The following is a 16,512-nucleotide window of genomic DNA, read 5'->3' as shown; positions in this document are numbered from 1 at the left end:
CCTTTTCTGGGTCGCACAAAGACACGGTGGTTGGAACCAAAGATCTCAAATTTGGACTCATCAGACCAAAGCACAGATTTTCACTGGTCTAATGTCCATTCCTTGTGTTCTTTAGCCCAAACAAGTCTCTTCTGCTTGTTGCCTGTCCTTAGCAGTGGTTTCCTAGCAGCTATTTTACCATGAAGGCCTGCTGCACAAAGTCTCCGCTTAACAGTTGTTGTAGAGATGTGTCTGCTGCTAGAACTCTGTGTGGCATTGACTTGGTCTCTAATCTGAGCTGCTGTTAACCTGCGATTACTGAGGCTGGTGACTCAGATAAACTTATCCTCAGAAGCAGAGGTGAATCTTGGTCTTCCTGTCCTGTGGCGGTCCTCATGTGAGCCAGTTTCTTTGTAGCGCTTTGTGGTTTTTGCAACTGCACTTGGGGACACTTTCAAAGTTTGCCCAATTTTTATCACTGACTGACCTTCATTTCTTAAAGTAATGATGGCCACTCGTTTTTCTTTACTTAGCTGCTTTTTTCTTGCCATAATACAATTTCTAACAGTCTATTCAGTAGGACTATCAGCTGTGTATCCACCAGACTTCTGCACAACACAACTGATGGTCCCAACCCCATTTATAAGGCAAGAAATCCCACTTATTAAACCTGACAGGGCACACCTGTGAAGTGAAAACCATTTCCGGTGACTACCTCTTGAAGCTCATCAAGAGAATGCCAAGAGCGTGCAAAGCAGTCATCAAAACAAAAGGTGGCTACTTTGAAGAACCTAGAATATCAGACATATTTTCAGTTGTTTGGCTATGTGCCCACGTTGCATTTATGAAGCAGAAAATTTCTGCTGCATAAATGCAAGTCCTCTCCCGGAAAAACGCATGCGGAATTCCGCACGCATTTATCGCTCATTTTTCACGCGTTTATCACGCGTTTTCCACATGCGGAATTGCCTTGCGTTTTTTATGCATTGGACTAAGGCAATTCCGCTTGCGGAAACGCAAAATTAAATGACATGCTGCGGATTTTTGAACGCGGCATAAACGCTGCGGAAAAATCCGCAACATGTGCATAGAACTTGCGGAATCCCATTGGGGACCATGGGGTGCGGATATACATGCGTTTTTCAAGCGTTTACGCTGCGGAAATTCCGCAGCATATACGCTTGAAAAATGCTACGTGGGCACACAGCCTTTCACACTTTTTTGTTAAGTATATAATTCCACATGTGTTAATTCATAGTTTTGATGCCTTCAGTGTGAATGTACAATTTTCATAGTCATGAAAATACAGAAAAATCTTTAAATGAGAAGGTGTGTCCAAACTTTTGGTCTGTACTGTACATCGGGGCACAAGGACAATATTTCACACCAGTCTATTGGACATGTAAGTCATTTCATTATTTTATTATTTTTTTAGCACACAAGTTGTACTATACTATTGGATATACATGCCAGAAACCTGTACTATGTAGTATATATTTTGAGCTATTTATAGCTTAAACAAACAGACTGTGTATGATTTAACATTAGTGATATTTGATATAACTATGTAAATGTACTATGTGGTCCTCCATTGTATTACTCTGTTTAAACGTTATTGTTTTTTTTATTGGTGATTTCACTATATTTATACATTTTTAGAGACTATAGGCTTATATAGCATTGGTTCTTTTGGCAGTATTCATTCGTAACATGTTGTGTTTTGAAAAAAAAGGTAAAAGGAACAAATGCAACAACAATTGATTAGAGTGTGATTCATGTTTCCCCATTAGTTTTAGGCCATGTTCAGTATCTGGTCAGTATTTTACATCAGTATTTGTAAGCCAAAACCAGGAGAGGAATAATCAGAGGAAAAGTATCATAGAAACACGTCACCACTTCTACATTTTTCACCCACTCCTGGTTTTGACTTACAGATACTGATGTAAAATACTGACCAAATACTGAAGGTATGAACTAATTTCTGTCTGCAAAAGTTTTTACAAAGCTTTGAACACTGTGGTTGTTTTTCCTAAGATATTGTGTGCAAAACCATCCTAAGACTCGACCCACACTCGGAATTTTGGAAGTAGTAAAAAAGTAATGGAAAATAAAAAGGACGAACTACAAAACTTTTTGTTCTTGTTAAATCTGCTCTCAAAACTCCATAAAAAAAAAAAAACAAGTGTGATTTCAGACCAAAGAAAGTGTCTAAGAAAGTTGTCTTCAATTACGTTACATTCTATATTCCCGGCTCATTGCATAAACATGTAAGATACATCCAGCATGCTATCAGTCACAAAATACTCCAAAAATGCCTAGGGGGCATGATATATTGTAATCAAGGGTAAATGCCAGTTGGTATCTTTTGTATCTCTTCAAAGAACCTGCTGTTTGATAATTTGTGACCACAGCATGACATGGCCCTGGTGGAAGTTGAGTACCGTGCCCTTTCTATTAACTGAAAGAAGAAATGTCTAATTAGAATATTTGATTGGTAAATAAATTCACAGTACCCTCGAATGCCACTTACAGTACTGATTTTAATTATGTTTCAATTAAGTTCTTAGACATGATGAATACTGATGATGGTGACAAGAGTTGGCACCGTCTGGATGAGGGGAGTCACAAATAGCATAGGAGACAGATTTGTCTGGGTGTCACCGCACGGTTAAATAAGAAGACTGGTCCTAGAATTTCTGGCACTGAAACATTTATTTTTCTAATATTATAATGAAATAAATTAAGTTTGTTCTGTAAGTTTTGGAACAGATTATATCAGTTTATTATGTGGCATTTGTAGCATTTCCATTGTGACTAGCCTTTCTTTGTGGTCAGAATGCACATTGTCACTCCATCTTTTTAACTGAAATCACTTTTGTCATTTTTTTTATTAATTAACCTGAACATTACATCCATTTTTTTGCTTTGTTACTTGAACCCAGGGTAGCAGTATGTGTCTTATACACCTGCGATGCATGATATAGTACCGCACACCGTATTTTGACCCCCTTAGTGAGCTACTATTTCGTTCATTGTGTCTATTTCTAAAAGTACAAAATTCAGTGTTTCTTTTGGAGAACGGGACCCATTATAGGACATCCAGAGCACACTGCATTTTTTTTTCATGCAGACATACAGTATATAACAATTTTTCTTTCATACTATAGTATATATGACCCCATTAAGGGCAGTCTGTCACCCCCTAAAATCCATTTTAAATGGGCTATACAAAGTTTTAGGGGACTAAGCCCCTATAACAGCCAAAACACTGGGCCTGAGAAAGTAACTTTAAATGAGAGTATGTCAGGAGGATTTAGCTATTTAATCTGAGAGCAACATGATGTAGGGGATGTGTCACTTATTATGATGTGTGCTGTAGTTTCTATACAATCAGTGTTTTATCAGCACAAGATTATTACTGCCTGACTAGGTCTCATGTGCCAGGTAGTCAAGCTATTCTGTATAACCCCACCCCCTACCACTGATTGGCAGCTTACTGACACTCTGCACAGGAAGCTTCCAATCAGGGGTGTGTGCGGGGTTATACAGGGCTCAGCATTCATAGCACTGCTACATCTACAGCAGAAAAAACAAGGATTGTATCCGAACTAAATCAAGCTGTCCACTAAGTGACACTTTTGGAATCAGGCTATCTGCCCCTACATCATGCTGCTCTCAGATTATTTAGCAAAAACCTGCTGACAGATTCCCTTAATTCATATGCAACTGAGGAGGCTTTGGTGCTTCATGCCAGGGCCAGCGTCAGCACCCGGCGCACCCGGGCAAATGCCGGGGCCCTGAGCAGGCAGAGGGGCCCACTGGCGGTCGCGCACCCCGCTGGGCTATGGGCAGAGGAGAGCGGTGTCAGCGTCCGCCCTTCTCCGCCGCTTGCTCAGGGCCCCGGCAGCCCGATACTTACCTCTCCCCGTGCCTCCGCAGATCAGCTGTCTTCCTGCTCTGCGCTCCCTGTGACGTCTCAGGTCAGAGGGCGCGGTGACGTCTTTACACCGCGCCCTCCCCTGAGCCGTCACAGGGAGCGCTGAGCGGGAAGACGCCGACAACGCTGGAGTTCGGAGCCGAGAAGCGAGCGGCGGGCAGCAGGCAGCGGGCAGCAGGTAGCAGGTGAGGAGAAGGGAGGTGAGTATTTGATTTTTTTTTTTTTTTAATGTATGGAGGCATGGGGCATTATAAAGAGGGGAGGGGGGGCATCCTGCATGGGGCATTATAAAGAGGAGGGGTGACAGCCTGCATGGGGCATTATAAGGTGGGGAACAGCCTGCATGGGGCATTATAAAGAGGGGGGGATTCCTGCTTGGGGCATTATAATGAGGAGGGGTGACAGCCTGCATGGGGCATTATAAGGTGGGGACCAGCCTGCATGGGGCATTATAAGGTGGGGAACAGCCTGCATGGGGCATTATAAAGAGAGGAGGGGCATCCTGCATGGGGCATTATAAAGAGGAGGGGTGACAGCCTGCATGGGGCATTATAAGGTGGGGAACAGCCTGCATGGGGCATTATAAAGAGGGGGGGATTCCTGCTTGGGGCATTATAATGAGGAGGGGTGACAGCCTGCATGGGGCATTATAAGGTGGGGACAAGCCTGCATGGGGCATTATAAGGTGGGGAACAGCCTGCACGGGGCATTATAAAGAGAGGGGGGGACATCCTGCATGGGGCATTATAAAGAGGAGGGGTGACAGCCTGCATGGGGCAGTATAAAGAGGAGGGGTGACAGCCTGCATGGGGCATTATAAAGAAGAGGGGTGACAGCCTGCATGGGGCATTATAAAGAGGAGGGGTGACAGCCTGCATGGGGCAGTATAAAGAGGAGGGGCGACAGCCTGCATGGGGCATTATAAGGTGGGGAACAGCCTGCATGGGGCATTATAAAGAGGGGGGGATTCCTGCTTGGGGCATTATAATGAGGAGGGGTGACAGCCTGCATGGGGCATTATAAGGTGGGGAACAGCCTGCACGGGGCATTATAAAGAGAGGGTGGGACATCCTGCATGGGGCATTATAAAGAGGAGGGGTGACAGCCTGCATGGGGCAGTATAAAGAGGAGGGGTGACAGCCTGCATGGGGCATTATAAAGAAGAGGGGTGACAGCCTGCATGGGGCATTATAAAGAGGAGGGGTGACAGCCTGCATGGGGCAGTATAAAGAGGAGGGGTGACAGCCTGCATGGGGCATTATAAGGTGGGGAACAGCCTGCATGGGGCATTATAAAGAGGGGGGGATTCCTGCTTGGGGCATTATAATGAGGAGGGGTGACAGCCTGCATGGGGCATTATAAGGTGGGGAACAGCCTGCACGGGGCATTATAAAGAGAGGGTGGGACATCCTGCATGGGGCATTATAAAGAGGAGGGGTGACAGCCTGCATGGGGCAGTATAAAGACGAGGGGTGACAGCCTGCATGGGGCATTATAAAGAGGAGGGGTGACAGCCTGCATGGGGCAGTATAAAGAGGAGGGGTGACAGCCTGCATGGGGCATTATAAGGTGGGGAACAGCCTGCATGGGGCATTATAAAGAGGGGGGGATTCCTGCTTGGGGCATGATAATGAGGAGGGGTGACAGCCTGCATGGGGCATTATAAGGTGGGGACCAGCCTGCATGGGGCATTATAAGGTGGGGAACAGCCTGCACGGGGCATTATAAAGAGAGGGGGGGACATCCTGCATGGGGCATTATAAAGAGGAGGGGTGACAGCCTGCATGGGGCAGTATAAAGAGGAGGGGTGACAGCCTGCATGGAGCATTATAAAGAGGAGGGGTGACAGCCTGCATGGGGCATTATAAAGAGGGGGGGCAGCCTGTATGGGGCATTATGTGGGGGGTAACAGCCTGCATGGAGCATTAAAATGGGGGGGACCTGTATGGGGCATTATGTGGGGGGGAACAGCCTGCATGGAGCATTAAAAGGGAGGGGCCTGTATGGGGCATTATGTGGGGGGTAACAGCCTGCATGGAGCATTATAAGGGGGGGACAGCCTGTATGGGGCATTATGTGGGGGGTAACAGCCTGCATGCAGCATTATATGGGGACCGGTATCCTGTATGGAGCGTTATATGGGGCCCAGTATCCTGTATGGAGCGTTATATGGGGGCCAGTATTCTGTATGGAGCCTTATATGGGGGCCAGTATTCCGTATGGAGCCTTATATGGAAGCCAGTATTCCGTATGGAGCCTTATATGGGGGCCAGTATTCCATATGGGGGCCAGTATTCCGTATGGAGCCTTATATGGGGGCCAGTATTCCGTATGGAGCCTTATATGGGGGCCAGTATTCCGTATGGAGCCTTATATGGGGGCCAGTATTCCGTATGGAGCCTTATATGGGGGCCAGAATTCCATATGGAGCCTTATATAGGGGCCAGTATTCCATATGGGGCCTTATATGGGGGCCAGTATTCCGTATGGAGCCTTATATGGGGGCCAGTATTCCGTATGGAGCCTTATATGGGGGCCAGTATTCCGCATGGAGCCTTATATGGGGGTCAGTATTCCGCATGGAGCCTTATATGGGGGTCAGTATTCCGCATGGAGCCTTATATGGGGGTCAGTATTCAGCATGGAGCCTTATATGGGGGTCAGTATTCCGCATGGAGCCTTATATGGGGGCCAGTATTCCGTATGGGGCCTTATATGGGGGCCAGTATTCCGTATGGGGTCTTATATGGGGGCCAGTATTCCGTATGGGGTCTTATATGGGGGCCAGTATTCCGTATGGGGTCTTATATGGGGGCCAGTATTCCGTATGGGGCCTTATATGGGGGCCAGTATTCCGTATGGGGCCTTATATGGGGGCCAGTATTCCGTATGGGGTCTTATATGGGGGCCAGTATTCCGTATGGGGTCTTATATGGGGGCCAGTATTCCGTATGGGGCCTTATATGGGGGCAAGTATTCCGTATGGGGCCTTATATGGGGGCCAGTATTCCATATGGGGGCCAGTATTCCGTATGGGCGTTATATGGGGACCAGTATTCCGTATGGAGCCTTATATGGGGGCCACTATTCTGTGTGGAGCGATTCACCGGTTTCTGAGTTATTGTGGAATTTACAATAGATATCACTCATGAAGTGAAATCTTTGCATTGTACTATATATATATATTTCTCCGCTGTATCTCTGCATCATGAATCGTGGTATGTGTTAAAGGGGCCCACTGAGACTCTTTCGCCCGGGGCCCAGAAAAACCTGGAGCCGGCCCTGCTTCATGCCTCCTCCTCCCTGTCTCTTTTCTTTTGATGCTGCTCGCTGCATTAATGCACTCAAAAGTGCAGCAAGCGGCATAAGAAAAAAGGAGACAGGGTGGAGAACAAGCGCAGCCACTGTGTGCGTGGCAGCACAGACACCGGCAGCATTCACACAGTGTTTGCTTTGGGAAGCGAGCACTGTAAAAAAGTACTAGTATGGTTGTCATAGGGACTAAGTCCACTACAATACTTTATAACGCCTTTAAAATTAATTTTGGGGGTGACAAACTCCCTTTAACACCCTAACCCTCATGTAAATATTAAAAATGTGACATCTGTTGACATTTCAACAATATCACATTGATTTTAACTAGATTGTATGTTTTTACATGATATTTTTAGGAATTTTATATTTTTCACCTACAGGTGCTTCTCACAAAATTAGAATATCATCAAAACGTTAATTTATTTCAGTTCTTCAATCCAAAAAGTGAAACTCATATATTATATAGAGTCATTACAAACAGAGTGATCTATTTCAAGTGTTTATTTCTGTTAATGTTGATGATTTTGGATTACAGCCAATGAAAATACAAAAGTCATTATCTCGGTAAATTAAAATGATTAACAAAAAACACCTTCAAAGGTTTCCTAAGCGTTTAAAAAGGCCCGTTAGTCTGTTCCAGTAGGTTCCACAATCATGGGGAAGACTGCTGACTTGACAGATGTCCAGAAGGCAGTCATTGACACACTCCACAAGGAGGGTAAGCCACAAAAGGTCATTGCTAAAGAAGCTGGCTGTTCACAGAGTCCTGTATCCAAGCATATTAATGGACAGTTGAGTGGAAGGAAAAAGTGTGGTAGAAAAAGGTGCACAAGCAACCAGGATAACTTAAGCCTTGAAAGGATTGTTAAGAAAAGGACATTCAAAAATTTGTGGGAGATTCACAAGGAGTGGACTGCTGCTGGAGTCATTGCTTCAAGAGCCACCACACACAGACGTATCCAGGACATGGGCTACAAGTGTCGCATTCCTTGTGTCAAGCCACTCATGACTAATAGACAACGCCAGAAGCGTCTTACCTGGGCCAAGGAGAAAAAGACCTGGACTGTTGCTCAGTGGTCCAAGGTGTTGTTTTCAGATGAAAGTAAATTTTGCATTTCATTTGGAGATCAAGGTCCCAGAGTCTGGAGGAAGAGTGGAGAGGCCACAATCCAAGCTACTTGAGGTCTAGTGTGAAATTTCCACAATCAGTGATGATTTGGGGAGCCATGTCATCTGCTGGTGTAGGTCCACTGTGTTTTATCAAGACCAAAGTCAGCGCAAATTTTAGAGCACTTCATGCTTCCCTCTACCGACAAGCTTTTTGGAGATGAAAATTTCATTCTCCAGCAGGACTTGGCACCTGTCCACACTGCCAAAAGTACCAATACCTGGTTTAAAAACAACAGTATCACTGTGCTTGATTGACTAGCAAACCCGACTGACCTTAACCTCATAGAGAATCTATGGGGTATTGTCAAGAGGAAGATGAGAGACACCAGACCCAACAATGCCGACGAGCTGAAGACTGCTATCAAAGCAACCTGGGCTTCTGTTACGGGTCCGGGTGGTGGAACCTCTGTGCTTAGATGCAAGGAGGGACCAGAGGGGCGTAACTACGTGCCTACATGGACCGACCCAGGTCACACGGCGGCTTAGTCGACTCTGTGAACCAAGGAGGGACCGGGCAAATGAACCAGGTGCCACTCTGGGACCGACCTTGTGTGAAAGCAGGTGACTCCCACGGGTCAGATGACCGGAGCTGACCGGTACAGCGGATGAGCACGGCAGGTAGGCTGGCGGGTGATCCGAGTAGACAGGCAGGTGGGTACGGTGGATAGCCAGACAGGTACTCTGGGTAAACGAGCAGGCGGGTACGGCAGATAACTGGCAGGTGCTTTGGGTTGGCAGGCTGGCGAGCGCGGTAGGTAACTGGCAGGTACTTTGGGTTGGCAGGCTGGCGAGCGCGGTAGGTAACTGGCAGGTGCTCCGGGTTGGCAGGCTGGCGAGCACGGCTGGTAACTGGCAGGTGCTCCGGGTAGGCAGGCAGGTGGGCACGGCAGGTAATCTGGCAGGTGCTCTGGGTAGGCAGGCTGGCGGGCACAGTGGGTAACTGGCAGGTGCTCCGGGTAGGCAGGCTGGCAGGCATGGCTGATAGACAGACTGGCGGGCAAGGAACCTGAGGGCTGAGGAGAGTGTTAGCACACAAACAACAACAACCATGCACAGGCACCTCCATTTTGGAGGAGGTGCTTAATATAGGGGCATATAGGCGGACTGGGACCGCGGCGGTGAGGGGAACAGCGTCTCTGCCCGGCATGAGGCAGAGACGTCGATGCTACAGCTTCCATAATACCTCAGCAGTGCCACAGACTGATCGCCTCCATGCCATGCCGCGTTAATGCAGTAATTGATGCAAAAGGAGCCCCGACCAAGTATTCAGTGCATTTACTGAACATACATTTCAGTAGGCCAACATTTTGGATTTTAAAAACATTTTTCAAGCTGTTGTTATAAAGTATTCTAATTTACTGAGATAATGACTTTTGTGTTTTCATTGGCTGTAAGCCATAATCATCAACATTAACAGAAATAAACACTTGAAATAAATCACTCTGTCTGTAATGACTCTATATAATATATGAGTTTCACTTTTTGGATTGAAGAACTGAAATAAATAAACTTTTTGTTGATATTCTAATTTTGTGAGAAGCACCTGTATTTTACATCAGCTTGCAATCATTTTTTTATCCTGTGTTTTGACACATAAATAATGATACAAATATAAAGCATAAAAACAAACAAAAATTAATCCATGACTGTGAATAAGACTTCAAAATAAAGACATCAGAAAGAATGCACGTTCTTCAATATAAACAAAAGGGTGTAAAAAACCTGAGCAGATACAAAAACGGGACAAAAGCCCATTCTGTGAAAACAAGGTCAAAAACTCACTTTAGTCAGTTACTGATATTTATTGTGAACGGTTGTTTTTGTTTTTATTGATTAATTTTTTGTTTTTTTGTGTTTCTAACAGTTTCTATTATATCTGTTATTTGAAAATATGAGAAATGCTGCCGGGATATTTATTGAAGCAGAAGAAATGTAAGGGTTAAGTCTCATCATTCAATGGTTCTTATAAAATGGTTCAAATGCAGCAGCTTTTAATTAACTCCACATTACTACACAGATGGCTCAGTGAAAAGACTGTACCATATTAATGGATTTTTGGTAACACAGAAATATCCATGAAATCTGGCTTTGTAACAGCTCTGATAGCAAAAGCTGACAACTGATTATCAGAGTAGAAACCCACTTTTCCGCCCCCTCTGTTATTTTGTGTCATTGAGCAAATGGTGCAGTGGATCCTTTTACAAGGTTAGCTGGAAGCCATCGCACTCACGTTTGTGGATAACCGGGACTTTATTATAATAGTATAACAGTAGAGTGGTATAAACAGCAGAATAATATAATAGTAAAATAGAATAATACATGTGTCTGTTCATATTTATACATTTACATATGTCTATAATGCATGTCTATCTCTGAACAAGGATACAATTATAGATGGTGTACTATTTGCCATGGAGAGGATTTACAGCTATGTGCTGGTTTAGTGCTAGGGTATAACATGCTTTTATGATTCTGAGAATGCTATTATTTAGGCCACGTTCAGTATTTGGTCAGTATTTTACATCAGTATTTGTAAGCCAAAACCAGGAGTGGGTGATAAATACAGAAGCGGTGACGTGTTTCTATTATATTTTTTTCTCTGATTGTTCCTCTCCTGGTTTTGGCTTACAAATACTGATGTAAAATACTGACCAAATACTGAACGTGTGAACATGACCTTAGGCTATATTGCCACAAGAAACTTTTGGGGAGATTTTTATGTTGCTGATTTTCTGCACCTATTAAGTAAATTAGGTTACTTGCGTTTTTAGCACGTTTTTCAAGCGGCATTTTTTGTCTGTTCTTGGTGTGTCATGTTTTAATCAAAGCTGCTTTGTTTTTGATATTTCCTAGTAATTGGCTTTGGCAAAACGTTATTGATGCAGTCATATGCGGATTATATGTGTTTTTGATGCACTTCCGACACGGAAATGCACTAAAACAATATGTGCCTTTTTCAACTACGGATCGTATCTAATGCAAGTCTATGGGGAAAAAAATCTGCACATAAAACTCAGCGTACCCGCAAGAGAAACTGACGTGTTGCGGATTTGAAAAACGCCCCGCCGGTCAGTTTATGCAGAGTAAAAAAAAAGCACAGTGGGCATGAGATTTCTATAAATCTCATTCACTTTGTTGGAACTGTAAGATGCTGTTTTATTGAGGCAGCTTCAAAAATTCACCAAAAACTCACCGTGATGGGCTGTGGGCAGAGTTTCACCGCACGTAACAGCCCAGCATCCACCGCACGCTTTCCCTCTACTCTGCATTCATTGAGAAAGCGCGTGGTGGATGCTGGGCTGTGATGTCAGATGAAACCCCGCCTACAGTCCATCAATCAGGGGGCGCGCGTCACTGGGTCACGCCCCCTGATTGATGTCACGTGATGCCGGTGAGCGGCCAGTGATAGCGCGGTCGGGGCATTCTGTATAGTAGTGGACAACCTCTTTAAGTACAGCTGGTACATGGATGGCATCCATGTGCTGTACGTGTTTTTCAAGGGCCAATAGATTGTATTGGCCCTTGTTCTCCTTGCTGCCGGAAAAAGACGGACACGTCTCAGTGTGTGTTGCATGGCCACACAGTCCATGTACTGTAAAAACACGGATATGTGCCTAGTATCATAGATTATGGGTATGCGTGGTATCCATGAAAAAAAAACAATACTACACGTAACGGAAACACAGACGTGTGAAAGAGGCCAAAATGTAATATACCAGAGACAACCTGAAAAGTTGGACTAACTCATGGGAAAATGGCTTACAGTTGGATGAGTCTCCACCACCTTACAAGTGAGGCTCAGTGGCAGAATAAAATATAGCTGACAGTGGACAGGAATACTTTCTATACTGATCCAATAAGAATCAAATTTAATTACAGAATTCAATATCTGTTTCATGATGATATTGTATATGCAGTGGCCAACAATATTATTTGTACAGTTTTATTCAGACCCTTTATGGTGCCATTATGTGACACTGTTTAGCTGTATTTTTTATTCTTTCTATGGTGGTATCATATTGCACAGCATAGCTATTTTATTTGTTCAACATACTCATATCCCATAGAAAAAGCATGTACAAAAGAACCACCTGGATATATAAACCATATCAACTCTTTATTTAGACAGATTATACAAACATTAAAATCGCGTGAAAAACATATGAACATGGAGTTAACCACTCTGTGGCACCACGATACCAATAAATGCCATCAGCATACAGATCTTAATCAGTCATCAATAAATACCCCCTACAAGGTCTGGTAATAATAAAATCTTCCTAGCTGAATCAGGCCCCTAAACCCTTTGGGGCCATAAAGTATATAAAGGTTATTTAGAGTAATACCTTGACACGGGTGTGGTGCCAGTCCCAGATCCTAGAAAAAACTGACGTACGTTTCGGCCTGCGCCTTCTTCTGGGGTTCATTATATATATTCTGAGTAGGAAAGAAGCCTGTATGTAATATTTCTAAAATGTTATGTTGACGTAGTCATCCATACAGTATAATGGGCCTGACATAGTCCTCCATAGAGTACAATGGGCCCCACAAAGTCCTCCATACAGTATAAAGGGGGGAAGTGCCAGCATCGTGGGCCAAAATTAATCACCCTGTGGGCCAGATTTGTCCCGCGGGCCAGAGTTTGACTTGTGTGCTTTAATCTGATCAACAAATTAGATTCGTATGTCACAAACACTTATCGATTTTACTTTCACCTCCCATACTGCACCCTACCAGGAGGACTGACGCAGCTTCTCTGGTTTTGCATCAGCACAAAAAATCTCATGGAACTTTAATGGATATTAACACAATGCCGACATTAAAACTTCCAAATCCCAAAAAATTCCAAACCAAGACCCTATTCAGAAGTCAGTGTTGTGCTGTGTGTGTGTGTCACCCCAGGCCTGGATGCCACAAACTTGTAAGGCTGTGTCTGAGAGCAGGAGGGATGTTCTCTGGTCATGGACCATTTGCATGCAGCACCTCCTGTCCCAGGCCAGTAGGGGGAGCAGGCTGCCCCTATAAAAACTGGTACTGAGGGCAGGGTTAGAGAGACCAGGACCCACTTCTGAAGTATCCAGAAGGGTTCCCAGAAGAGAGGGACAGGTCAGCCGCAGCTGAGGAGTCCAGGAGGCAAAGGAGGAGCAGAAAGCCAGGGACAGAGGCGACGAGAGCCGGTCCTGGTTGAAAGGGAACTACATACCGGACACTGGGGTCCGAGGCTGTCAGGATTGCAAGTCCTGCAGCAGATCATCTACCTGCGAGGGATTTTAGGTCCCTTGGCCTAAGAAGCCTGGAGGTTCCGCCACACAGAGGGACCGGTACAGCACAGAGAAGCTACAGGTACCTAAGGCCCGAGTCGCAAGCCATACAGGCGTAGTACACGGCAAGCTCAGGGACGTGGGCTATCATACCACTAAAGGGGGAGATAGTCAGCAAGGGCAAAAAGAGAACGGTAGGCCTACCCACTCACCCTGACCAGCGGAGCTCGCCCAAATGCCCTCAGACACCCAGGTCCATTCCTACCCTATACTCCTGTTGGGTCTATGATAAGATCAGTAAAAGACCCTGGACTGCATTATTGGACTCTGTGTGGTTACTGCTGCGCCTGCACCATCACCCCCAGCATCCTATCACACTGCCCTGAGGCTACACTCCTCCCGTGGGGAGTTGTACCATTCCCTGCTGCATCCCCAACATCAGCCTCAGTGGTCTGCCTTGCAGCGGCGGTCCTCCCTGACCGCAATCCACGGGTGGCGTAGTCGGACATTACCTCTAGCACATCATAGACTACCACTGGTCCGACCACCCTGAGCCACGGGACCGGGTCATCACTACTACTCCCAGCATTGCCCTGAAGACCGGTCCCGAGTGCCCCACGGCCCAGGGGGCGAGTCATGTGTTTTTCACCAACAGTACATGGACCCATTAAAGTCTAGGAGGTTATTCACACATACAAATGTTCATGCAGCACAATGATCCACATGAAAAAAAAATCAGTCCTACTCTGGTGCAAAATGGGTTTGCAAAAACAATGGACAGCATGTGGAGTAAACGCTTTATTATTAGACTGATACCTAAATCCTACAACTGAACACAACAAAGAAGATCCAGGTTTTTAGTTAAGGTGGATGCAGATTACATTTACTAATATTGCTTCATTAAAAACGCAAATATAGGGTACTCCTTTATTCCTTTGTTGGCAACTCTGTGCATCACTTTAATATACTGTGATTACATTTTTTATCATTTTTAAACTCTTTCCCCCTTAAAATACTTTCTTGTCTTCAGACCTTATGCAAATAGCAGGATTACAGCTCTGCACAACATCCAAGAGTGACTTCTGCTCTGCAGTAAGAAGCCAAATATAATTTGTCATTTGTATGAGGCGTAATCCAAAAAAGGCATTCGGTAAACCTGAATTCACACGTCAGTCTTATAGGGTCCTTCAGATGAAAATACGTGGCCTAATCCTGGGTCTCTTAATCCAAACTAACAACTTCATGTAGGGCTTCAAGACAGTAAGTGCAGGTCAGGAGAGCCACGTTGGCTGGATATTGCAGCCTGACCATGGACCATATAATAAGGACCTATGAATTCAGCCTAAGGGTATGTTCACACTTTGTCTTTTTCCGCCATTTTTTGAGTGAGTCCTCGCTAGAAAAAGCGCTCACCAAACGCTAGAAAGAACTGTCTCACTCATTTCTATGGCAATACAACTTGCTGTTCATGTGGTTCAGAATTCTGAGTGTTAAATGATTCCGGCTTTCAAAAATGCCAAGGGTTAAAAGAAATGACATGTCCATCCTTCCGACATTTTCCGCTAAGAAAACACTCAATACTTTACAATACAAGTCAATGAGAAGGCTAAAAAGACCCCCAGAAATCGCCCATTGCGTCTTTTTGAGCATTTTGAATGCGTTTTATGCATTTATAAATACATCTAGAAAATGCCAAATACAAAAAAAACTGAAAAAATGCTGTCAAGAAACGACAGCGGGAAAAAAACGTCATAAAAGTGATTTGGAACCAACAACAAAAAATGCGAAGAACAAAAAAAGAAGCTTTAGGATTACAAATGGCTTTCTGCTTGAAAAACAAAATTTTTTTGACCTCTGGAAAAAGACACAATGTGAACATACCCTAAGGCCACGTGGACACGTTCAGTATTTGGTCAGTATTTTACCTCAGTATTTGTAAGCCGAAACCAGGAGTGGGTGAAAAATGCAGAAGTGGTGACGTGTTTCTATTATACAATTCCTCTGACTGTCCCACCCCTGAATACCTAAATACTGAGGTAAAAAACTCACCCAATACTCAATGTGTGCACATGGCCTGAGGCGTTAGGCCTCTGAGGAAGACATTTTTTTTAGACCTTGAAAAAAAAACTCATATGAAAAGCAAAGTGGATTTCCCACAGAAAAGAGTTGGAATAGTTTCCCAAAAGTTTTTGAAAATATCTTTGAGGAGCATTTTGAAGAGAATCCACTCCAAAAAAACTCCAAAAATTCTGTTTGCACAAACCTTTTCCCGTGGTCAAAAGCAACAAGTTTTTTTAAGTAGCAACCACTTCTGGAAATGCTGACTTTTTTGTTCCAAAGCATTTTGTTAATGTTTTGCTGGCATTTCCTGAAGTATTTTGTTATTGTTTTCTTCGGTGTTTTATATTTCTATTTAGCATTTTTTCAGCGTTTTTGTGGAAGATTTTTTTCTAGATCTATTAAGGAATGAATAAAACACCTGTGTTTTTAGAGGCAAAAATACCTACAAAAATACTCATAAAGATGCGACTTCTGAGCACCCTTTTTGGCCTATCCATTAATTTCTATGCTAATGTATGGGGCGGTTTCATAGCAGAATAAGCCAGAAGAATGGACGTTACTTTTTTTAAATGCTTTGAGATCCTGAAGTGTTCAAAAAAGCTCAAAAGATGGAACATGTGAATAGCAAGCATTTTCTATAGAAATAAATAGGAAGATTGTTTGGGTGTTTTGTGCTTTTTCAAGGAGTTTTTAGGCTACTTTCCCACAATAAGCTTTTGGTGAGTTTTTGATGTTGCAGATTTTCTGCACCTTTTCTGTATCTATTAAGTAAAATAGGTTACTTGCATT

At 44.2% G+C, this 16,512-nt stretch overlaps 1 protein-coding gene across 2 annotated transcripts in view; it reads right to left on the bottom strand.

Moving 5' to 3' along the window:
* PTPRN2 (protein tyrosine phosphatase receptor type N2) overlaps positions 1-16,512 on the bottom strand; it is a 1,402,724-nt gene that overhangs the window by 70,598 nt on the left and 1,315,614 nt on the right. The gene's annotated exons all lie outside the window — the stretch shown is intronic.

Source organism: Phyllobates terribilis, unplaced genomic scaffold (genome assembly GCF_046119375.1).
Source record: "Phyllobates terribilis strain yellow unplaced genomic scaffold, ASM4611937v1 Scaffold_4__5_contigs__length_816908805, whole genome shotgun sequence".
In the NCBI taxonomy this organism is placed as follows: Eukaryota; Metazoa; Chordata; class Amphibia; order Anura; family Dendrobatidae; genus Phyllobates; species Phyllobates terribilis.
Note: the sequence above shows the minus strand (reverse complement) of the source record. Positions and strands in the feature narration are given on the sequence as shown.